Raw genomic sequence first — 19,001 nt, 5'->3', positions numbered from 1 at the left:
ACCTTTTTGAACCTGAAAATTGTGTTAGTTTCTCTATGAGATAGTAAAAGAAGGTTCAAATTGAACAGCTGCTGTCAACGGCCATTCTAAGCTGAATGTGCCTGCTCTCGTCAGATCGCAGTAGCAATGCAGCTTAAGGCTTGGCAAGTACCAGCATGGGAGACTGGCTGGGAATCCCAAGTTCCGTTAACCTTTTTGAACCTGAAAATTGTGTTAGTTTCTCTATGGGATAGTAAAAGAAGGTTCAAATTGAACAGCTGCTGTCAACGGCCATTCTAAGCTGAATGTGCCTGCTCTCGTCAGATCGCAGCAGCAATGCAGCTTAAGGCTTGGCAAGTACCAGCATGGGAGACTGGCTGGGAATCCCAAGTTCCGTTGACCTTTTTGAACCTGAAAATTGTTAGTTTCTCTGTCAAAGAGGGTAAAAGAAGCTGAATGTGCCTGCTCTCGTCAGATCGCAGCAGCAATGCAGCTTAAGGCTTGGCAAGTACCAGCATGGGAGACTGGCTGGGAATCCCAAGTTCCGTTGACCTTTTTGAACCTGAAAATTGTGTTAGTTTCTCTATGAGATAGTAAAAGAAGGTTCAAATTGAACAGCTGCTGTCAACGGCCATTCTAAGCTGAATGTGCCTGCTCTCATCAGATCGCAGCAGCAATGTAGCTTAAGGCTTGGCAAGTACCAGCATGGGAGACTGGCTGGGAATCCCAAGTTCCGTTGACCTTTTTGAACCTGAAAATTGTGTTAGTTTCTCTATGAGATAGTAAAAGAAGGTTCAAATTGAACAGCTGCTGTCAACGGCCATTCTAAGCTGAATGTGCCTGCTCTCGTCAGATCGCAGCAGCAATGCAGCTTAAGGCTTGGCAAGTACCAGCATGGGAGACTGCTGGGAATCCCAAGTTCCGTTGACCTTTTTGAACCTGAAAATTGTGTTAGTTTCTCTATGGGATAGTAAAAGAAGGTTCAAATTGAACAGCTGCTGTCAACGGCCATTCTAAGCTGAATGTGCCTGCTCTCGTCAAATCGCAGCAGCAATGCAGCTTAAGGCTTGGCAAGTACCAGCATGGGAGACTGCTGGGAATCCCAAGTTCCGTTGACCTTTTTGAACCTGAAAATTGTGTTAGTTTCTCTATGGGATAGTAAAAGAAGGTTCAAATTGAACAGCTGCTGTCAACGGCCATTCTAAGCTGAATGTGCCTGCTCTCGTCAGATCGCAGCAGCAATGCAGCTTAAGGCTTGGCAAGTACCAGCATGGGAGACTGGCTGGGAATCCCAAGTTCCGTTGACCTTTTTGAATCTGAAAATTGTTAGTTTCTCTGTCAAAGATGGTAAAAGAAGGTTCAAATTGAACAGCTGCTGTCAACGGCCATTCTAAGCTGAATGTGCCTGCTCTCGTCAGATCGCAGCAGCAATGCAGCTTAAGGCTTGGCAAGTACCAGCATGGGAGACTGGCTGGGAATCCCAAGTTCTGTTGACCTTTTTGAACCTGAAAATTGTTAGTTTCTCTGTCAAAGATGGTAAAAGAAGGTTCAAATTGAACAGCTGCTGTCAACGGCCATTCTAAGCTGAATGTGCCTGCTCTCGTCAGATCGCAGCAGCAATGCAGCTTAAGGCTTGGCAAGTACCAGCATGGGAGACTGGCTGGGAATCCCAAGTTCCGTTGACCTTTTTGAACCTGAAAATTGTGTTAGTTTCTCTATGAGATAGTAAAAGAAGGTTCAAATTGAACAGCTGCTGTCAACGGCCATTCTAAGCTGAATGTGCGTGCTCTTGTCGGATCACAGCAGCAATGCGGCTTAAGGCTTGGCAAGTACCAGCATGGGAGACTGGCTGCGAATCCCAAGTTCCGTTGACCTCTTTGAACCTGAAAATTGTGTTAGTTTCTCTATGAGATAGTAAAAGAAGGTTCAAACTGAACAGCTGCTGTCAACGGCCATTCTAAGCTGAATGTGCCTGCTCTCGTCAGATCGCAGCAGCAATGCAGCTTAAGGCTTGGCAAGTACCAGCATGGGAGACTGGCTGGGAATCCCAAGTTCCGTTGACCTTTTTGAACCTGAAAATTGTGTTAGTTTCTCTATGAGATAGTAAAAGAAGGTTCAAATTGAACAGCGGCTGTCAACGGCCATTCTAAGCTGAATGAGCCTGCTCTCATCAGATCGCAGCAGCAATGCAGCTTAAGGCTTTGCAAGTACCAGCATGGGAGACTGGCTGGGAATCCCAAGTTCTGTTGACCTTTTTGAACCTGAAAATTGTGTTAGTTTCTCTATGAGATAGTAAAAGAAGGTTCAAATTGAACAGCTGCTGTCAACGGCCATTCTAAGCTGAATGTGCCTGCTCTTGTCAGATCGCAGCAGCTTAAGGCTTGGCAAGTACCAGCATGGGAGACTGGCTGGGAATCCCAAGTTCCGTTGACCTTTTTGAACCTGAAAATTGTGTTAGTTTCTCTATGAGATAGTAAAAGAAGGTTCAAACTGAACAGCTGCTGTCAACGGCCATTCTAAGCTGAATGTGCCTGCTCTCGTCAGATCGCAGCAGCAATGCAGCTTAAGGCTTGGCAAGTACCAGCATGGGAGACTGGCTGGGAATCCCAAGTTCCGTCGACCTTTTTGAACCTGAAAATTGTGTTAGTTTCTCTATGAGATAGTAAAAGAAGGTTCAAATTGAACAGCTGCTGTCAACAGCCATTCTAAGCTGAATGTGCCTGCTCTCGTCAGATCGCAGCAGCTTAAGGCTTGGCAAGTACCAGCATGGGAGACTGGCTGGGAATCCCAAGTTCCGTTGACCTTTTTGAACCTGAAAATTGTGTTAGTTTCTCTATGAGATAGTAAAAGAAGGTTCAAATTGAACAGCTGCTGTCAACGGCCATTCTAAGCTGAATGTGCCTGCTCTCGTCAGATCGCAGCAGCATTGCAGCTTAAGGCTTGGCAAGTACCAGCATGGGAGACTGGCTGGGAATCCCAAGTTCCGTTGACCTTTTTGAACCTGAAAATTGTGTTAGTTTCTCTATGAGATAGTAAAAGAAGGTTCAAACTGAACAGCTGCTGTCAACGGCCATTCTAAGCTGAATGTGCCTGCTCTCGTCAGATCGCAGCAGCAATGCAGCTTAAGGCTTGGCAAGTACCAGCATGGGAGACTGGCTGGGAATCCCAAGTTCCGTTGACCTTTTTGAACCTGAAAATTGTGTTAGTTTCTCTATGAGATAGTAAAAGAAGGTTCAAATTGAACAGCTGCTGTCAACAGCCATTCTAAGCTGAATGTGCCTGCTCTCGTCAGAGCGCAGCAGCTTAAGGCTTGGCAAGTACCAGCATGGGAGACTGGCTGGGAATCCCAAGTTCCGTTGACCTTTTTGAACCTGAAAATTGTGTTAGTTTCTCTATGAGATAGTAAAAGAAGGTTCAAATTGAACAGCTGCTGTCAACGGCCATTCTAAGCTGAATGTGCCTGCTCTAGTCATATCGCAGCAGCAATGCAGCTTAAGGCTTGGCAAGTACCAGCATGGGAGACTGGCTGGGAATCCCAAGTTCCGTTGACCTTTTTGAACCTGAAAATTGTGTTAGTTTCTCTATGGGATAGTAAAAGAAGGTTCAAATTAAACAGCTGCTGTCAACGGCCATTCTAAGCTGAATGTGCCTGCTCTCGTCAGATCGCAGCAGCAATGCAGCTTAAGGCTTGGCAAGTACCAGCATGGGAGACTGGCTGGAAATCCCAAGTTCTGTTGACCTTTTTGAACCTGAAAATTGTTAGTTTCTCTGTCAAAGATGGTAAAAGAAGGTTCAAATTGAACAGCTGCTGTCAACGGCCATTCTAAGCTGAATGTGCCTGCTCTCGTCAGATCGCAGCAGCAATGTAGCTTAAGGCTTGGCAAGTACCAGCATGGGAGACTGGCTGGGAATCCCAAGTTCCGTTGACCTTTTTGAACCTGAAAATTGTGTTAGTTTCTCTATGAGATAGTAAAAGAAGGTTCAAACTGAACAGCTGCTGTCAACGGCCATTCTAAGCTGAATGTGCCTGCTCTCGTCAGATCGCAGCAGCAATGCAGCTTAAGGCTTGGCAAGTACCAGCAGGGGAGACTGGCTGGGAATCCCAAGTTCCGTTGACCTTTTTGAACCTGAAAATTGTGTTAGTTTCTCTATGAGATAGTAAAAGAAGGTTCAAATTGAACAGCTGCTGTCAACGGCCATTCTAAGCTGAATGTGCCTGCTCTCGTCAGATCGCAGCAGCAATGCAGCTTAAGGCTTGGCAAGTACCAGCATGGGAGACTGGCTGGGAATCCCAAGTTCTGTTGACTTTTTTGAACCTGAAAATTGTGCTAGTTTTTCTATGAGATAGTAAAAGAAGGTTCAAATTGAACAGCTGCTGTCAACAGCCATTCTAAGCTGAATGTGCCTGCTCTCGTCAGATCGCAGCAGCAATGCAGCTTAAGGCTTGGCAAGTACCAGCATGGGAGACTGGCTGGGAATTCCAAGTTCCGTTGACCTTTTTGAACCTGAAAATTGTGTTAGTTTCTCTATGAGATAGTAAAAGAAAGTAGAAATTAGGCAGCTGCTGTCAACAGCCATTCTAAGCTGAATGTGCCTGCTCTCGTCAGATCGCAGCAGCAATGCAGCTTAAGGCTTGGCAAGTACCAGCATTGGAGACTGGCTGGGAATCCCAAGTTCTGTTGACCTTTTTGAACCTGAAAATTGTGTTAGTTTCTCTATGAGATAGTAAAAGAAGGTTCAAATTGAACAGCTGCTGTCAACGGCCATTCTAAGCTGAATGTGCCTGCTCTCGTCAGATCGCAGCAGCTTAAGGCTTGGCAAGTACCAGCATGGGAGACTGGCTGGGAATCCCAAGTTCTGTTGACCTTTTTGAACCTGAAAATTGTGTTAGTTTCTCTATGAGATAGTAAAAGAAGGTTCAAACTGAACAGCTGCTGTCAACGGCCATTCTAAGCTGAATGTGCCTGCTCTCGTCAGATCGCAGCAGCAATGCAGCTTAAGGCTTGGCAAGTACCAGCAGGGGAGACTGGCTGGGAATCCCAAGTTCCGTTGACCTTTTTGAACCTGAAAATTGTGTTAGTTTCTCTATGAGATAGTAAAAGAAGGTTCAAATTGAACAGCTGCTGTCAACGGCCATTCTAAGCTGAATGTGCCTGCTCTCGTCAGATCGCAGCAGCAATGCAGCTTAAGGCTTGGCAAGTACCAGCATGGGAGACTGGCTGGGAATCCCAAGTTCTGTTGACTTTTTTGAACCTGAAAATTGTGCTAGTTTTTCTATGAGATAGTAAAAGAAGGTTCAAATTGAACAGCTGCTGTCAACAGCCATTCTAAGCTGAATGTGCCTGCTCTCGTCAGATCGCAGCAGCTTAAGGCTTGGCAAGTACCAGCATGGGAGACTGGCTGGGAATCCCAAGTTCCGTTGACCTTTTTGAACCTGAAAATTGTGTTAGTTTCTCTATGAGATAGTAAAAGAAGGTTCAAATTGAACAGCTGCTGTCAACGGCCATTCTAAGCTGAATGTGCCTGCTCTCGTCAGATCGCAGCAGCATTGCAGCTTAAGGCTTGGCAAGTACCAGCATGGGAGACTGGCTGGGAATCCCAAGTTCCGTTGACCTTTTTGAACCTGAAAATTGTGTTAGTTTCTCTATGAGATAGTAAAAGAAGGTTCAAACTGAACAGCTGCTGTCAACGGCCATTCTAAGCTGAATGTGCCTGCTCTCGTCAGATCGCAGCAGCAATGCAGCTTAAGGCTTGGCAAGTACCAGCATGGGAGACTGGCTGGGAATCCCAAGTTCCGTTGACCTTTTTGAACCTGAAAATTGTGTTAGTTTCTCTATGAGATAGTAAAAGAAGGTTCAAATTGAACAGCTGCTGTCAACAGCCATTCTAAGCTGAATGTGCCTGCTCTCGTCAGAGCGCAGCAGCTTAAGGCTTGGCAAGTACCAGCATGGGAGACTGGCTGGGAATCCCAAGTTCCGTTGACCTTTTTGAACCTGAAAATTGTGTTAGTTTCTCTATGAGATAGTAAAAGAAGGTTCAAATTGAACAGCTGCTGTCAACGGCCATTCTAAGCTGAATGTGCCTGCTCTCGTCAGATCGCAGCAGCAATGCAGCTTAAGGCTTGGCAAGTACCAGCATGGGAGACTGGCTGGAAATCCCAAGTTCTGTTGACCTTTTTGAATCTGTAAATTGTGTTAGTTTTTCTATGAGATAGTAAAAGAAAGTTCAAATTGAACAGCTGCTGTCAACGGCCATTCTAAGCTGAATGTGCCTGCTCTCGTCATATCGCAGCAGCAATGCAGCTTAAGGCTTGGCAAGTACCAGCATGGGAGACTGGCTGGGAATCCCAAGTTCCGTTGACCTTTTTGAACCTGAAAATTGTGTTAGTTTCTCTATGAGATAGTAAAAGAAGGTTCAAATTGAACAGCTGCTGTCAACGGCCATTCTAAGCTGAATGTGCCTGCTCTCGTCAGATCGCAGCAGCAATGCAGCTTAAGGCTTGGCAAGTACCAGCATGGGAGACTGGCTGGGAATCCCAAGTTCCGTTGACCTTTTTGAACCTGAAAATTGTTAGTTTCTCTGTCAAAGATGGTAAAAGAAGGTTCAAATTGAACAGCTGCTGTCAACGGCCATTCTAAGCTGAATGTGCCTGCTCTCGTCAGATCGCAGCAGCAATGTAGCTTAAGGCTTGGCAAGTACCAGCATGGGAGACTGGCTGGGAATCCCAAGTTCCGTTGACCTTTTTGAACCTGAAAATTGTGTTAGTTTCTCTATGAGATAGTAAAAGAAGGTTCAAACTGAACAGCTGCTGTCAACGGCCATTCTAAGCTGAATGTGCCTGCTCTCGTCAGATCGCAGCAGCAATGCAGCTTAAGGCTTGGCAAGTACCAGCAGGGGAGACTGGCTGGGAATCCCAAGTTCCGTTGACCTTTTTGAACCTGAAAATTGTGTTAGTTTCTCTATGAGATAGTAAAAGAAGGTTCAAATTGAACAGCTGCTGTCAACGGCCATTCTAAGCTGAATGTGCCTGCTCTCGTCAGATCGCAGCAGCAATGCAGCTTAAGGCTTGGCAAGTACCAGCATGGGAGACTGGCTGGGAATCCCAAGTTCTGTTGACTTTTTTGAACCTGAAAATTGTGCTAGTTTTTCTATGAGATAGTAAAAGAAGGTTCAAATTGAACAGCTGCTGTCAACAGCCATTCTAAGCTGAATGTGCCTGCTCTCGTCAGATCGCAGCAGCAATGCAGCTTAAGGCTTGGCAAGTACCAGCATGGGAGACTGGCTGGGAATTCCAAGTTCCGTTGACCTTTTTGAACCTGAAAATTGTGTTAGTTTCTCTATGAGATAGTAAAAGAAAGTAGAAATTAGGCAGCTGCTGTCAACAGCCATTCTAAGCTGAATGTGCCTGCTCTCGTCAGATCGCAGCAGCAATGCAGCTTAAGGCTTGGCAAGTACCAGCATTGGAGACTGGCTGGGAATCCCAAGTTCTGTTGACCTTTTTGAACCTGAAAATTGTGTTAGTTTCTCTATGAGATAGTAAAAGAAGGTTCAAATTGAACAGCTGCTGTCAACGGCCATTCTAAGCTGAATGTGCCTGCTCTCGTCAGATCGCAGCAGCTTAAGGCTTGGCAAGTACCAGCATGGGAGACTGGCTGGGAATCCCAAGTTCTGTTGACCTTTTTGAACCTGAAAATTGTGTTAGTTTCTCTATGAGATAGTAAAAGAAGGTTCAAATTGAACAGCTGCTGTCAACGGCCATTCTAAGCTGAATGTGCCTGCTCTCGTCAGATCGCAGCAGCAATGCAGCTTAAGGCTTGGCAAGTACCAGCATGGGAGACTGGCTGGGAATCCCAAGTTCTGTTGACTTTTTTGAACCTGAAAATTGTGCTAGTTTTTCTATGAGATAGTAAAAGAAGGTTCAAATTGAACAGCTGCTGTCAACAGCCATTCTAAGCTGAATGTGCCTGCTCTCGTCAGATCGCAGCAGCAATGCAGCTTAAGGCTTGGCAAGTACCAGCATGGGAGACTGGCTGGGAATCCCAAGTTCCGTTGACCTTTTTGAACCTGAAAATTGTGTTAGTTTCTCTATGAGATAGTAAAAGAAAGTAGAAATTAGGCAGCTGCTGTCAACAGCCATTCTAAGCTGAATGTGCCTGCTCTCGTCAGATCGCAGCAGCAATGCAGCGTAAGGCTTGGCAAGTACCAGCATGGGAGACTGGCTGGGAATCCCAAGTTCTGTTGACCTTTTTGAACCTGAAAATTGTGTTAGTTTCTCTATGAGATAGTAAAAGAAGGTTCAAATTGAACAGCTGCTGTCAATGGCCATTCTAAGCTGAATGTGCCTGCTCTCGTCAGATCGCAGCAGCTTAAGGCTTGGCAAGTACCAGCATGGGAGACTGGCTGGGAATCCCAAGTTCCGTTGACCTTTTTGAACCTGAAAATTGTGTTAGTTTCTCTATGAGATAGTAAAAGAAGGTTCAAACTGAACAGCTGCTGTCAACGGCCATTCTAAGCTGAATGTGCCTGCTCTCGTCAGATCGCAGCAGCAATGCAGCTTAAGGCTTGGCAAGTACCAGCATGGGAGACTGGCTGGGAATCCCAAGTTCCGTTGACCTTTTTGAACCTGAAAATTGTGTTAGTTTCTCTATGAGATAGTAAAAGAAGGTTCAAATTGAACAGCTGCTGTCAACGGCCATTCTAAGCTGAATGTGCCTGCTCTCGTCAGATCGCAGCAGCAATGCAGCTTAAGGCTTGGCAAGTACCAGCATGGGAGACTGGCTGGGAATCCCAAGTTCCGTTGACCTTTTTGAACCTGAAAATTGTGTTAGTTTCTCTATGAGATAGTAAAAGAAAGTAGAAATTAGGCAGCTGCTGTCAACAGCCATTCTAAGCTGAATGTGCCTGCTCTCGTCAGATCGCAGCAGCAATGCAGCTTAAGGCTTGGCAAGTACCAGCATGGGAGACTGGCTGGGAATCCCAAGTTCTGTTGACCTTTTTGAACCTGAAAATTGTGTTAGTTTCTCTATGAGATAGTAAAAGAAGGTTCAAACTGAACAGCTGCTGTCAACGGCCATTCTAAGCTGAATGTGCCTGCTCTCATCAGATCGCAGCAGCTTAAGGCTTGGCAAGTACCAGCATGGGAGACTGGCTGGGAATCCCAAGTTCCGTTGACCTTTTTGAACCTGAAAATTGTGTTAGTTTCTCTATGAGATAGTAAAAGAAGGTTCAAACTGAACAGCTGCTGTCAACGGCCATTCTAAGCTGAATGTGCCTGCTCTCGTCAGATCGCAGCAGCAATGCAGCTTAAGGCTTGGCAAGTACCAGCATGGGAGACTGGCTGGGAATCCCAAGTTCCGTTGACCTTTTTGAACCTGAAAATTGTGTTAGTTTCTCTATAAGATAGTAAAAGAAGGTTCAAATTGAACAGCTGCTGTCAACAGCCATTCTAAGCTGAATGTGCCTGCTCTCGTCAGATCGCAGCAGCAATGCAGCTTAAGGCTTGGCAAGTACCAGCATGGGAGACTGGCTGGGAATCCCAAGTTCTGTTGACCTTTTTGAACCTGAAAATTGTGTTAGTTTCTCTATGAGATAGTAAAAGAAGGTTCAAACTGAACAGCTGCTGTCAACGGCCATTCTAAGCTGAATGTGCCTGCTCTCGTCAGATCGCAGCAGCAATGCAGCTTAAGGCTTGGCAAGTAACAGCATGGGAGACTGGCTGGGAATCCCAAGTTCTGTTGACCTTTTTGAACCTGAAAATTGTGTTAGTTTCTCTATGAGATAGTAAAAGAAGGTTCAAATTGAACAGCTGCTGTCAACGGCCATTCTAAGCTGAATGTGCCTGCTCTCGTCAGATCGCAGCAGCATTGCAGCTTAAGGCTTGGCAAGTACCAGCATGGGAGACTGGCTGGGAATCCCAAGTTCCGTTGACCTTTTTGAACCTGAAAATTGTGTTAGTTTCTCTATGAGATAGTAAAAGAAGGTTCAAACTGAACAGCTGCTGTCAACGGCCATTCTAAGCTGAATGTGCCTGCTCTCGTCAGATCGCAGCAGCAATGCAGCTTAAGGCTTGGCAAGTACCAGCATGGGAGACTGGCTGGGAATCACAAGTTCCGTTGATCTTTTTGAACCTGAAAATTGAGTTAGTTTCTCTATGAGATAGTAAAAGAAGGTTCAAATTGAACAGCTGCTGTCAACAGCCATTCTAAGCTGAATGTGCCTGCTCTCGTCAGATCGCAGCAGCTTAAGGCTTGGCAAGTACCAGCATGGGAGACTGGCTGGGAATCCCAAGTTCCGTTGACCTTTTTGAACCTGAAAATTGTTAGTTTCTCTGTCAAAGATGGTAAAAGAAGGTTCAAATTGAACAGCTGCTGGCAGCGGCCATTCTAAGCTGAATGTGCCTGCTCTCGTCAGATCGCAGCAGCAATGCAGCTTAAGTCTTGGCAAGTACCAGCATGGGAGACTGGCTGGGAATCCCAAGTTCCGTTGACCTTTTTGAACCTGAAAATTGTGTTAGTTTCTCTATGAGATAGTAAAAGAAGGTTCAAATTGAACAGCTGCTGTCAACGGCCATTCTAAGCTGAATGTGCCTGCTCTCATCAGATCGCAGCAGCAATGTAGCTTAAGGCTTGGCAAGTACCAGCATGGGAGACTGGCTGGGAATCCCAAGTTCCGTTGACCTTTTTGAACCTGAAAATTGTGTTAGTTTCTCTATGAGATAGTAAAAGAAGGTTCAAATTGAACAGCTGCTGTCAACGGCCATTCTAAGCTGAATGTGCCTGCTCTCGTCAGATCGCAGCAGCAATGCAGCTTAAGGCTTGGCAAGTACCAGCATGGGAGACTGGCTGGGAATCCCAAGTTCCGTTGACCTTTTTGAACCTGAAAATTGTTAGTTTCTCTGTCAAAGATGGTAAAAGAAGGTTCAAATTGAACAGCTGCTGTCAACGGCCATTCTAAGCTGAATGTGCCTGCTCTCGTCAGATCGCAGCAGCAATGTAGCTTAAGGCTTGGCAAGTACCAGCATGGGAGACTGGCTGGGAATCCCAAGTTCCGTTGACCTTTTTGAACCTGAAAATTGTGTTAGTTTCTCTATGAGATAGTAAAAGAAGGTTCAAACTGAACAGCTGCTGTCAACGGCCATTCTAAGCTGAATGTGCCTGCTCTCGTCAGATCGCAGCAGCAATGCAGCTTAAGGCTTGGCAAGTACCAGCAGGGGAGACTGGCTGGGAATCCCAAGTTCCGTTGACCTTTTTGAACCTGAAAATTGTGTTAGTTTCTCTATGAGATAGTAAAAGAAGGTTCAAATTGAACAGCTGCTGTCAACGGCCATTCTAAGCTGAATGTGCCTGCTCTCGTCAGATCGCAGCAGCAATGCAGCTTAAGGCTTGGCAAGTACCAGCATGGGAGACTGGCTGGGAATCCCAAGTTCTGTTGACTTTTTTGAACCTGAAAATTGTGCTAGTTTTTCTATGAGATAGTAAAAGAAGGTTCAAATTGAACAGCTGCTGTCAACAGCCATTCTAAGCTGAATGTGCCTGCTCTCGTCAGATCGCAGCAGCAATGCAGCTTAAGGCTTGGCAAGTACCAGCATGGGAGACTGGCTGGGAATCCCAAGTTCCGTTGACCTTTTTGAACCTGAAAATTGTGTTAGTTTCTCTATGAGATAGTAAAAGAAAGTAGAAATTAGGCAGCTGCTGTCAACAGCCATTCTAAGCTGAATGTGCCTGCTCTCGTCAGATCGCAGCAGCAATGCAGCTTAAGGCTTGGCAAGTACCAGCATGGGAGACTGGCTGGGAATCCCAAGTTCTGTTGACCTTTTTGAACCTGAAAATTGTGTTAGTTTCTCTATGAGATAGTAAAAGAAGGTTCAAATTGAACAGCTGCTGTCAACGGCCATTCTAAGCTGAATGTGCCTGCTCTCGTCAGATCGCAGCAGCTTAAGGCTTGGCAAGTACCAGCATGGGAGACTGGCTGGGAATCCCAAGTTCCGTTGACCTTTTTGAACCTGAAAATTGTGTTAGTTTCTCTATGAGATAGTAAAAGAAGGTTCAAATTGAACAGCTGCTGTCAACGGCCATTCTAAGCTGAATGTGCCTGCTCTCGTCAGATCGCAGCAGCAATGCAGCTTAAGGCTTGGCAAGTACCAGCATGGGAGACTGGCTGGGAATCCCAAGTTCCGTTGACCTTTTTGAACCTGAAAATTGTGTTAGTTTCTCTATGAGATAGTAAAAGAAAGTAGAAATTAGGCAGCTGCTGTCAACAGCCATTCTAAGCTGAATGTGCCTGCTCTCGTCAGATCGCAGCAGCAATGCAGCTTAAGGCTTGGCAAGTACCAGCATGGGAGACTGGCTGGGAATCCCAAGTTCTGTTGACCTTTTTGAACCTGAAAATTGTGTTAGTTTCTCTATGAGATAGTAAAAGAAGGTTCAAACTGAACAGCTGCTGTCAACGGCCATTCTAAGCTGAATGTGCCTGCTCTCATCAGATCGCAGCAGCTTAAGGCTTGGCAAGTACCAGCATGGGAGACTGGCTGGGAATCCCAAGTTCCGTTGACCTTTTTGAACCTGAAAATTGTGTTAGTTTCTCTATGAGATAGTAAAAGAAGGTTCAAACTGAACAGCTGCTGTCAACGGCCATTCTAAGCTGAATGTGCCTGCTCTCATCAGATCGCAGCAGCTTAAGGCTTGGCAAGTACCAGCATGGGAGACTGGCTGGGAATCCCAAGTTCCGTTGACCTTTTTGAACCTGAAAATTGTGTTAGTTTCTCTATGAGATAGTAAAAGAAGGTTCAAACTGAACAGCTGCTGTCAACGGCCATTCTAAGCTGAATGTGCCTGCTCTCGTCAGATCGCAGCAGCAATGCAGCTTAAGGCTTGGCAAGTACCAGCATGGGAGACTGGCTGGGAATCCCAAGTTCCGTTGACCTTTTTGAACCTGAAAATTGTGTTAGTTTCTCTATAAGATAGTAAAAGAAGGTTCAAATTGAACAGCTGCTGTCAACAGCCATTCTAAGCTGAATGTGCCTGCTCTCGTCAGATCGCAGCAGCAATGCAGCTTAAGGCTTGGCAAGTACCAGCATGGGAGACTGGCTGGGAATCCCAAGTTCTGTTGACCTTTTTGAACCTGAAAATTGTGTTAGTTTCTCTATGAGATAGTAAAAGAAGGTTCAAATTGAACAGCTGCTGTCAACGGCCATTCTAAGCTGAATGTGCCTGCTCTCGTCAGATCGCAGCAGCTTAAGGCTTGGCAAGTACCAGCATGGGAGACTGGCTGGGAATCCCAAGTTCCGTTGACCTTTTTGAACCTGAAAATTGTGTTAGTTTCTCTATGAGATAGTAAAAGAAGGTTCAAATTGAACAGCTGCTGTCAACGGCCATTCTAAGCTGAATGTGCCTGCTCTCGTCAGATCGCAGCAGCAATGCAGCTTAAGACTTGGCAAGTACCAGCATGGGAGACTGGCTGGGAATCCCAAGTTCTGTTGACCTTTTTGAACCTGAAAATTGTGTTAGTTTCTCTATGAGATAGTAAAAGAAGGTTCAAATTGAACAGCTGCTGTCAACGGCCATTCTAAGCTGAATGTGCCTGCTCTCATCAGATCGCAGCAGCTTAAGGCTTGGCAAGTACCAGCATGGGAGACTGGCTGGGAATCCCAAGTTCCGTTGACCTTTTTGAACCTGAAAATTGTGTTAGTTTCTCTATGAGATAGTAAAAGAAGGTTCAAACTGAACAGCTGCTGTCAACGGCCATTCTAAGCTGAATGTGCCTGCTCTCGTCAGATCGCAGCAGCAATGCAGCTTAAGGCTTGGCAAGTAACAGCATGGGAGACTGGCTGGGAATCCCAAGTTCTGTTGACCTTTTTGAACCTGAAAATTGTGTTAGTTTCTCTATGAGATAGTAAAAGAAGGTTCAAATTGAACAGCTGCTGTCAACGGCCATTCTAAGCTGAATGTGCCTGCTCTCGTCAGATCGCAGCAGCATTGCAGCTTAAGGCTTGGCAAGTACCAGCATGGGAGACTGGCTGGGAATCCCAAGTTCCGTTGACCTTTTTGAACCTGAAAATTGTGTTAGTTTCTCTATGAGATAGTAAAAGAAGGTTCAAACTGAACAGCTGCTGTCAACGGCCATTCTAAGCTGAATGTGCCTGCTCTCGTCAGATCGCAGCAGCAATGCAGCTTAAGGCTTGGCAAGTACCAGCATGGGAGACTGGCTGGGAATCACAAGTTCCGTTGATCTTTTTGAACCTGAAAATTGTGTTAGTTTCTCTATGAGATAGTAAAAGAAGGTTCAAATTGAACAGCTGCTGTCAACAGCCATTCTAAGCTGAATGTGCCTGCTCTCGTCAGATCGCAGCAGCTTAAGGCTTGGCAAATACCAGCATGGGAGACTGGCTGGGAATCCCAAGTTCCATTGACCTTTTTGAACCTGAAAATTGTGTTAGTTTCTCTATGAGATAGTAAAAGAAGGTTCAAATTGAACAGCTGCTGTCAACGGCCATTCTAAGCTGAATGTGCCTGCTCTCGTCAGATCGCAGCAGCAATGCAGCTTAAGGCTTGGCAAGTACCAGCATGGGAGACTGGCTGGGAATCCCAAGTTCCGTTGACCTTTTTGAACCTGAAAATTGTGTTAGTTTTTCTATGAGATAGTAAAAGAAAGTTCAAATTGAACAGCTTCTGTCAACGGCCATTCTAAGCTGAATGTGCCTGCTCTCGTCAGATCGCAGCAGCAATGCAGCTTAAGGCTTGGCAAGTACCAGCATGGGAGACTGGCTGGGAATCCCAAGTTCTGTTGACCTTTTTGAACCTGAAAATTGTGTTAGTTTCTCTATGAGATAGTAAAAGAAGGTTCAAATTGAACAGCTGCTGTCAACGGCCATTCTAAGCTGAATGTGCGTGCTCTCGTCAGATCGCAGCAACAATGCAGCTTAAGGCTTGGCAAGTACAAGCATGGGAGACTGGCTGGGAATCCCAAGTTCCGTTGACCTTTTTGAACCTGAAAATTGTTAGTTTCTCTGTCAAAGATGGTAAAAGAAGGTTCAAATTGAACAGCTGCTGGCAGCGGCCATTCTAAGCTGAATGTGCCTGCTCTCATCAGATCGCAGCAGCAATGCAGCTTAAGGCTTGGCAAGTACCAGCATGGGAGACTGGCTGGGAATCCCAAGTTCCGTTGACCTTTTTGAACCTGAAAATTGTGTTAGTTTCTCTATGAGATAGTAAAAGAAGGTTCAAATTGAACAGCTGCTGTCAACGGCCATTCTAAGCTGAATGTGCCTGCTCTCGTCAGATCGCAGCAGCAATGCAGCTTAAGGCTTGGCAAGTACCAGCATGGGAGACTGGCTGGGAATCCCAAGTTCCGTTGACCTTTTTGAACCTGAAAATTGTTAGTTTCTCTGTCAAAGATGGTAAAAGAAGGTTCAAATTGAACAGCTGCTGTCAACGGCCATTCTAAGCTGAATGTGCCTGCTCTCATCAGATCGCAGCAGCAATGTAGCTTAAGGCTTGGCAAGTACCAGCATGGGAGACTGGCTGGGAATCCCAAGTTCCGTTGACCTTTTTGAACCTGAAAATTGTGTTAGTTTCTCTATGAGATAGTAAAAGAAGGTTCAAATTGAACAGCTGCTGTCAACGGCCATTCTAAGCTGAATGTGCCTGCTCTCGTCAGATCGCAGCAGCAATGCAGCTTAAGGCTTGGCAAGTACCAGCATGGGAGACTGGCTGGGAATCCCAAGTTCCGTTGACCTTTTTGAACCTGAAAATTGTTAGTTTCTCTGTCAAAGATGGTAAAAGAAGGTTCAAATTGAACAGCTGCTGTCAACGGCCATTCTAAGCTGAATGTGCCTGCTCTCGTCAGATCGCAGCAGCAATGTAGCTTAAGGCTTGGCAAGTACCAGCATGGGAGACTGGCTGGGAATCCCAAGTTCCGTTGACCTTTTTGAACCTGAAAATTGTGTTAGTTTCTCTATGAGATAGTAAAAGAAGGTTCAAACTGAACAGCTGCTGTCAACGGCCATTCTAAGCTGAATGTGCCTGCTCTCGTCAGATCGCAGCAGCAATGCAGCTTAAGGCTTGGCAAGTACCAGCAGGGGAGACTGGCTGGGAATCCCAAGTTCCGTTGACCTTTTTGAACCTGAAAATTGTGTTAGTTTCTCTATGAGATAGTAAAAGAAGGTTCAAATTGAACAGCTGCTGTCAACGGCCATTCTAAGCTGAATGTGCCTGCTCTCGTCAGATCGCAGCAGCAATGCAGCTTAAGGCTTGGCAAGTACCAGCATGGGAGACTGGCTGGGAATCCCAAGTTCTGTTGACCTTTTTGAACCTGAAAATTGTGCTAGTTTTTCTATGAGATAGTAAAAGAAGGTTCAAATTGAACAGCTGCTGTCAACAGCCATTCTAAGCTGAATGTGCCTGCTCTCGTCAGATCGCAGCAGCAATGCAGCTTAAGGCTTGGCAAGTACCAGCATGGGAGACTGGCTGGGAATCCCAAGTTCTGTTGACCTTTTTGAACCTGAAAATTGTGTTAGTTTCTCTATGAGATAGTAAAAGAAGGTTCAAACTGAACAGCTGCTGTCAACGGCCATTCTAAGCTGAATGTGCCTGCTCTCGTCAGATCGCAGCAACAATGAAGCTTAAGGCTTGGCAAGTACCAGCATGGGAGACTGGCTGGGAATCCCAAGTTCTGTTGACCTTTTTGAACCTGAAAATTGTGTTAGTTTCTCTATGAGATAGTAAAAGAAGGTTCAAATTGAACAGCTGCTGTCAACGGCCATTCTAAGCTGAATGTGCCTGCTCTCATCAGATCGCAGCAGCTTAAGGCTTGGCAAGTACCAGCATGGGAGACTGGCTGGGAATCCCAAGTTCCGTTGACCTTTTTGAACCTGAAAATTGTGTTAGTTTCTCTATGAGATAGTAAAAGAAGGTTCAAACTGAACAGCTGCTGTCAACGGCCATTCTAAGCTGAATGTGCCTGCTCTCGTCAGATCGCAGCAGCAATGCAGCTTAAGGCTTGGCAAGTACCAGCATGGGAGACTGGCTGGGAATCACAAGTTCCGTTGACCTTTTTGAACCTGAAAATTGTGTTAGTTTCTCTATGAGATAGTAAAAGAAGGTTCAAATTGAACAGCTGCTGTCAACGGCCATTCTAAGCTGAATGTGCCTGCTCTCGTCAGATCGCAGCAGCAATGCAGCTTAAGGCTTGGCAAGTACCAGCATGGGAGACTGGCTGGGAATCCCAAGTTCTGTTGACCTTTTTGAACCTGAAAATTGTGTTAGTTTCTCTATGAGATAGTAAAAGAAGGTTCAAATTGAACAGCTGCTGTCAACGGCCATTCTAAGCTGAATGTGCCTGCTCTCGTCAGATCGCAGCAACAATGCAGCTTAAGGCTTGGCAAGTACAAGCATGGGAGACTGGCTGGGAATCCCAAGTTCCGTTGACCTTTTTGAACCTGAAAATTGTTAGTTTCTCTGTCAAAGATCGTAAAAGAAGGTTCAAATTGAACAGCTGCTGTCAACGGCCATTCTAAGCTGAATGTGCCTGCTCTCATCAGATCGCAGCAGCAATGTAGCTTAAGGCTTGGCAAGTACCAGCATGGGAGACTGGCTGGGAATCCCAAGTTCCGTTGACCTTTTTGAACCTGAAAATTGTGTTAGTTTCTCTATGAGATAGTAAAAGAAGGTTCAAATTGAACAGCTGCTGTCAACGGCCATTCTAAGCTGAATGTGCCTGCTCTCGTCAGATCGCAGCAGCAATGCAGCTTAAGGCTTGGCAAGTACCAGCATGGGAGACTGGCTGGGAATCCCAAGTTCCGTTGACCTTTTTGAACCTGAAAATTGTTAGTTTCTCTGTCAAAGATGGTAAAAGAAGGTTCAAATTGAACAGCTGCTGTCAACGGCCATTCTAAGCTGAATGTGCCTGCTCTCGTCAGATCGCAACAGCAATGTAGCTTAAGGCTTGGCAAGTACCAGCATGGGAGACTGGCTGGGAATCCCAAGTTCCGTTGACCTTTTTGAACCTGAAAATTGTGTTAGTTTCTCTATGAGATAGTAAAAGAAGGTTCAAACTGAACAGCTGCTGTCAACGGCCATTCTAAGCTGAATGTGCCTGCTCTCGTCAGATCGCAGCAGCAATGCAGCTTAAGGCTTGGCAAGTACCAGCATGGGAGACTGGCTGGGAATCCCAAATTCCGTTGACCTTTTTGAACCTGAAAATTGTGTTAGTTTCTCTATGAGATAGTAAAAGAAGGTTCAAATTGAACAGCTGCTGTCAACGGCCATTCTAAGCTGAATGTGCCTGCTCTCGTCAGATCGCAGCAGCAATGCAGCTTAAGGCTTGGCAAGTAACAGCATGGGAGACTGGCTGGGAATCCCAAGTTCTGTTGACCTTTTTGAACCTGAAAATTGTGTTAGTTTCTCTATGAGATAGTAAAAGAAGGTTCAAATTGAACAGCTGCTGTCAACGGCCATTCTAAGCTGAATGCGCGTGCTCTTGTCGGATCACAGCAGCGATGCAGCTTAAGGCTTGGCAAGTACCAGCATGGGAGACTGGCTGTGAATCCCAAGTTCCGTTGACCTTTTTGAACCTGAAAATTGTGTTAGTTTCTCTATGAGATAGTAAAAGAAGGTTCAAATTGAACAGCTGCTGTCAACGGCCATTCTAAGCTGAATGTGCCTGCTCTCATCAGATCGCAGCAGCTTAAGGCTTGGCAAGTACCAGCATGGGAGACTGGCTGGGAATCCCAAGTTCCGTTGACCTTTTTGAACCTGAAAATTGTGTTAGTTTCTCTATGAGATAGTAAAAGAAGGTTCAAATTGAGCAGCTGCTTTCAACGGCCATTCTAAGCTGAATGTGCCTGCTCTCGTCAGATCGCAGCAGCAATGCAGCTTAAGGCTTGGCAAGTAACAGCATGGGAGACTGGCTGGGAATCCCAAGTTCTGTTGACCTTTTTGAACCTGAAAATTGTGTTAGTTTCTCTATGAGATAGTAAAAGAAGGTTCAAATTGAACAGCTGCTGTCAACGGCCATTCTAAGCTGAA

The 19,001-nt window shown here is 45.6% G+C and overlaps 63 pseudogenes; all 63 read left to right on the top strand.

Annotated features, from left to right (window-relative positions):
- The first annotated feature begins 2,482 nt into the window (after positions 1 to 2,482).
- On the top strand, positions 2,483 to 2,601 carry LOC140085217 (5S ribosomal RNA; annotated as a pseudogene).
- A 999-nt stretch (positions 2,602 to 3,600) lies between these two features.
- Positions 3,601 to 3,719, top strand: LOC140090703 (5S ribosomal RNA; annotated as a pseudogene).
- A 70-nt stretch (positions 3,720 to 3,789) lies between these two features.
- LOC140084966 (5S ribosomal RNA) lies at positions 3,790 to 3,908 on the top strand (annotated as a pseudogene).
- A 70-nt stretch (positions 3,909 to 3,978) lies between these two features.
- Positions 3,979 to 4,097, top strand: LOC140088174 (5S ribosomal RNA; annotated as a pseudogene).
- A 259-nt stretch (positions 4,098 to 4,356) lies between these two features.
- LOC140088435 (5S ribosomal RNA) lies at positions 4,357 to 4,475 on the top strand (annotated as a pseudogene).
- Positions 4,476 to 4,545: 70 nt separating this feature from the next.
- LOC140086549 (5S ribosomal RNA) lies at positions 4,546 to 4,664 on the top strand (annotated as a pseudogene).
- A 251-nt stretch (positions 4,665 to 4,915) lies between these two features.
- Positions 4,916 to 5,034, top strand: LOC140088173 (5S ribosomal RNA; annotated as a pseudogene).
- Positions 5,035 to 5,474: 440 nt separating this feature from the next.
- Positions 5,475 to 5,593, top strand: LOC140091598 (5S ribosomal RNA; annotated as a pseudogene).
- Positions 5,594 to 5,663: 70 nt separating this feature from the next.
- LOC140099969 (5S ribosomal RNA) lies at positions 5,664 to 5,782 on the top strand (annotated as a pseudogene).
- A 251-nt stretch (positions 5,783 to 6,033) lies between these two features.
- On the top strand, positions 6,034 to 6,152 carry LOC140090702 (5S ribosomal RNA; annotated as a pseudogene).
- Positions 6,153 to 6,222: 70 nt separating this feature from the next.
- On the top strand, positions 6,223 to 6,341 carry LOC140095981 (5S ribosomal RNA; annotated as a pseudogene).
- Positions 6,342 to 6,411: 70 nt separating this feature from the next.
- On the top strand, positions 6,412 to 6,530 carry LOC140099968 (5S ribosomal RNA; annotated as a pseudogene).
- A 70-nt stretch (positions 6,531 to 6,600) lies between these two features.
- LOC140084965 (5S ribosomal RNA) lies at positions 6,601 to 6,719 on the top strand (annotated as a pseudogene).
- A 70-nt stretch (positions 6,720 to 6,789) lies between these two features.
- On the top strand, positions 6,790 to 6,908 carry LOC140088171 (5S ribosomal RNA; annotated as a pseudogene).
- A 259-nt stretch (positions 6,909 to 7,167) lies between these two features.
- Positions 7,168 to 7,286, top strand: LOC140088433 (5S ribosomal RNA; annotated as a pseudogene).
- Positions 7,287 to 7,356: 70 nt separating this feature from the next.
- Positions 7,357 to 7,475, top strand: LOC140086548 (5S ribosomal RNA; annotated as a pseudogene).
- Positions 7,476 to 7,915: 440 nt separating this feature from the next.
- Positions 7,916 to 8,034, top strand: LOC140090133 (5S ribosomal RNA; annotated as a pseudogene).
- Positions 8,035 to 8,104: 70 nt separating this feature from the next.
- LOC140092215 (5S ribosomal RNA) lies at positions 8,105 to 8,223 on the top strand (annotated as a pseudogene).
- Positions 8,224 to 8,474: 251 nt separating this feature from the next.
- On the top strand, positions 8,475 to 8,593 carry LOC140099967 (5S ribosomal RNA; annotated as a pseudogene).
- Positions 8,594 to 8,663: 70 nt separating this feature from the next.
- Positions 8,664 to 8,782, top strand: LOC140099966 (5S ribosomal RNA; annotated as a pseudogene).
- A 70-nt stretch (positions 8,783 to 8,852) lies between these two features.
- Positions 8,853 to 8,971, top strand: LOC140081866 (5S ribosomal RNA; annotated as a pseudogene).
- Positions 8,972 to 9,222: 251 nt separating this feature from the next.
- Positions 9,223 to 9,341, top strand: LOC140099965 (5S ribosomal RNA; annotated as a pseudogene).
- Positions 9,342 to 9,411: 70 nt separating this feature from the next.
- On the top strand, positions 9,412 to 9,530 carry LOC140081865 (5S ribosomal RNA; annotated as a pseudogene).
- Positions 9,531 to 9,600: 70 nt separating this feature from the next.
- LOC140092911 (5S ribosomal RNA) lies at positions 9,601 to 9,719 on the top strand (annotated as a pseudogene).
- A 70-nt stretch (positions 9,720 to 9,789) lies between these two features.
- On the top strand, positions 9,790 to 9,908 carry LOC140091596 (5S ribosomal RNA; annotated as a pseudogene).
- Positions 9,909 to 9,978: 70 nt separating this feature from the next.
- Positions 9,979 to 10,097, top strand: LOC140091285 (5S ribosomal RNA; annotated as a pseudogene).
- Positions 10,098 to 10,348: 251 nt separating this feature from the next.
- On the top strand, positions 10,349 to 10,467 carry LOC140098285 (5S ribosomal RNA; annotated as a pseudogene).
- A 70-nt stretch (positions 10,468 to 10,537) lies between these two features.
- Positions 10,538 to 10,656, top strand: LOC140082300 (5S ribosomal RNA; annotated as a pseudogene).
- Positions 10,657 to 10,726: 70 nt separating this feature from the next.
- Positions 10,727 to 10,845, top strand: LOC140099963 (5S ribosomal RNA; annotated as a pseudogene).
- A 70-nt stretch (positions 10,846 to 10,915) lies between these two features.
- LOC140084964 (5S ribosomal RNA) lies at positions 10,916 to 11,034 on the top strand (annotated as a pseudogene).
- A 70-nt stretch (positions 11,035 to 11,104) lies between these two features.
- LOC140088170 (5S ribosomal RNA) lies at positions 11,105 to 11,223 on the top strand (annotated as a pseudogene).
- Positions 11,224 to 11,293: 70 nt separating this feature from the next.
- LOC140082110 (5S ribosomal RNA) lies at positions 11,294 to 11,412 on the top strand (annotated as a pseudogene).
- A 70-nt stretch (positions 11,413 to 11,482) lies between these two features.
- LOC140090131 (5S ribosomal RNA) lies at positions 11,483 to 11,601 on the top strand (annotated as a pseudogene).
- A 70-nt stretch (positions 11,602 to 11,671) lies between these two features.
- On the top strand, positions 11,672 to 11,790 carry LOC140081863 (5S ribosomal RNA; annotated as a pseudogene).
- Positions 11,791 to 12,041: 251 nt separating this feature from the next.
- Positions 12,042 to 12,160, top strand: LOC140099962 (5S ribosomal RNA; annotated as a pseudogene).
- Positions 12,161 to 12,230: 70 nt separating this feature from the next.
- Positions 12,231 to 12,349, top strand: LOC140081862 (5S ribosomal RNA; annotated as a pseudogene).
- Positions 12,350 to 12,781: 432 nt separating this feature from the next.
- Positions 12,782 to 12,900, top strand: LOC140099961 (5S ribosomal RNA; annotated as a pseudogene).
- A 70-nt stretch (positions 12,901 to 12,970) lies between these two features.
- LOC140081860 (5S ribosomal RNA) lies at positions 12,971 to 13,089 on the top strand (annotated as a pseudogene).
- Positions 13,090 to 13,340: 251 nt separating this feature from the next.
- Positions 13,341 to 13,459, top strand: LOC140085561 (5S ribosomal RNA; annotated as a pseudogene).
- Positions 13,460 to 13,710: 251 nt separating this feature from the next.
- LOC140092910 (5S ribosomal RNA) lies at positions 13,711 to 13,829 on the top strand (annotated as a pseudogene).
- Positions 13,830 to 13,899: 70 nt separating this feature from the next.
- On the top strand, positions 13,900 to 14,018 carry LOC140091595 (5S ribosomal RNA; annotated as a pseudogene).
- A 70-nt stretch (positions 14,019 to 14,088) lies between these two features.
- LOC140091284 (5S ribosomal RNA) lies at positions 14,089 to 14,207 on the top strand (annotated as a pseudogene).
- A 251-nt stretch (positions 14,208 to 14,458) lies between these two features.
- Positions 14,459 to 14,577, top strand: LOC140099960 (5S ribosomal RNA; annotated as a pseudogene).
- Positions 14,578 to 14,647: 70 nt separating this feature from the next.
- LOC140080557 (5S ribosomal RNA) lies at positions 14,648 to 14,766 on the top strand (annotated as a pseudogene).
- Positions 14,767 to 14,836: 70 nt separating this feature from the next.
- Positions 14,837 to 14,955, top strand: LOC140094931 (5S ribosomal RNA; annotated as a pseudogene).
- Positions 14,956 to 15,025: 70 nt separating this feature from the next.
- On the top strand, positions 15,026 to 15,144 carry LOC140087851 (5S ribosomal RNA; annotated as a pseudogene).
- Positions 15,145 to 15,214: 70 nt separating this feature from the next.
- LOC140099959 (5S ribosomal RNA) lies at positions 15,215 to 15,333 on the top strand (annotated as a pseudogene).
- A 70-nt stretch (positions 15,334 to 15,403) lies between these two features.
- LOC140082298 (5S ribosomal RNA) lies at positions 15,404 to 15,522 on the top strand (annotated as a pseudogene).
- A 70-nt stretch (positions 15,523 to 15,592) lies between these two features.
- LOC140099957 (5S ribosomal RNA) lies at positions 15,593 to 15,711 on the top strand (annotated as a pseudogene).
- A 70-nt stretch (positions 15,712 to 15,781) lies between these two features.
- LOC140084963 (5S ribosomal RNA) lies at positions 15,782 to 15,900 on the top strand (annotated as a pseudogene).
- Positions 15,901 to 15,970: 70 nt separating this feature from the next.
- On the top strand, positions 15,971 to 16,089 carry LOC140088169 (5S ribosomal RNA; annotated as a pseudogene).
- Positions 16,090 to 16,159: 70 nt separating this feature from the next.
- On the top strand, positions 16,160 to 16,278 carry LOC140080556 (5S ribosomal RNA; annotated as a pseudogene).
- A 70-nt stretch (positions 16,279 to 16,348) lies between these two features.
- LOC140081859 (5S ribosomal RNA) lies at positions 16,349 to 16,467 on the top strand (annotated as a pseudogene).
- Positions 16,468 to 16,537: 70 nt separating this feature from the next.
- Positions 16,538 to 16,656, top strand: LOC140091142 (5S ribosomal RNA; annotated as a pseudogene).
- Positions 16,657 to 16,907: 251 nt separating this feature from the next.
- LOC140085015 (5S ribosomal RNA) lies at positions 16,908 to 17,026 on the top strand (annotated as a pseudogene).
- Positions 17,027 to 17,096: 70 nt separating this feature from the next.
- LOC140080555 (5S ribosomal RNA) lies at positions 17,097 to 17,215 on the top strand (annotated as a pseudogene).
- Positions 17,216 to 17,285: 70 nt separating this feature from the next.
- LOC140085248 (5S ribosomal RNA) lies at positions 17,286 to 17,404 on the top strand (annotated as a pseudogene).
- A 70-nt stretch (positions 17,405 to 17,474) lies between these two features.
- On the top strand, positions 17,475 to 17,593 carry LOC140082297 (5S ribosomal RNA; annotated as a pseudogene).
- Positions 17,594 to 17,663: 70 nt separating this feature from the next.
- Positions 17,664 to 17,782, top strand: LOC140099956 (5S ribosomal RNA; annotated as a pseudogene).
- A 70-nt stretch (positions 17,783 to 17,852) lies between these two features.
- Positions 17,853 to 17,971, top strand: LOC140093286 (5S ribosomal RNA; annotated as a pseudogene).
- A 70-nt stretch (positions 17,972 to 18,041) lies between these two features.
- LOC140091582 (5S ribosomal RNA) lies at positions 18,042 to 18,160 on the top strand (annotated as a pseudogene).
- Positions 18,161 to 18,230: 70 nt separating this feature from the next.
- LOC140092909 (5S ribosomal RNA) lies at positions 18,231 to 18,349 on the top strand (annotated as a pseudogene).
- A 440-nt stretch (positions 18,350 to 18,789) lies between these two features.
- LOC140097578 (5S ribosomal RNA) lies at positions 18,790 to 18,908 on the top strand (annotated as a pseudogene).
- The last annotated feature ends 93 nt before the right edge of the window (positions 18,909 to 19,001 follow it).

Source organism: Engystomops pustulosus, chromosome 9, assembly GCF_040894005.1.
Source record: "Engystomops pustulosus chromosome 9, aEngPut4.maternal, whole genome shotgun sequence".
Lineage (NCBI taxonomy): Eukaryota > Metazoa > Chordata > Amphibia > Anura > Leptodactylidae > Engystomops > Engystomops pustulosus.
Note: the sequence above shows the minus strand (reverse complement) of the source record. Positions and strands in the feature narration are given on the sequence as shown.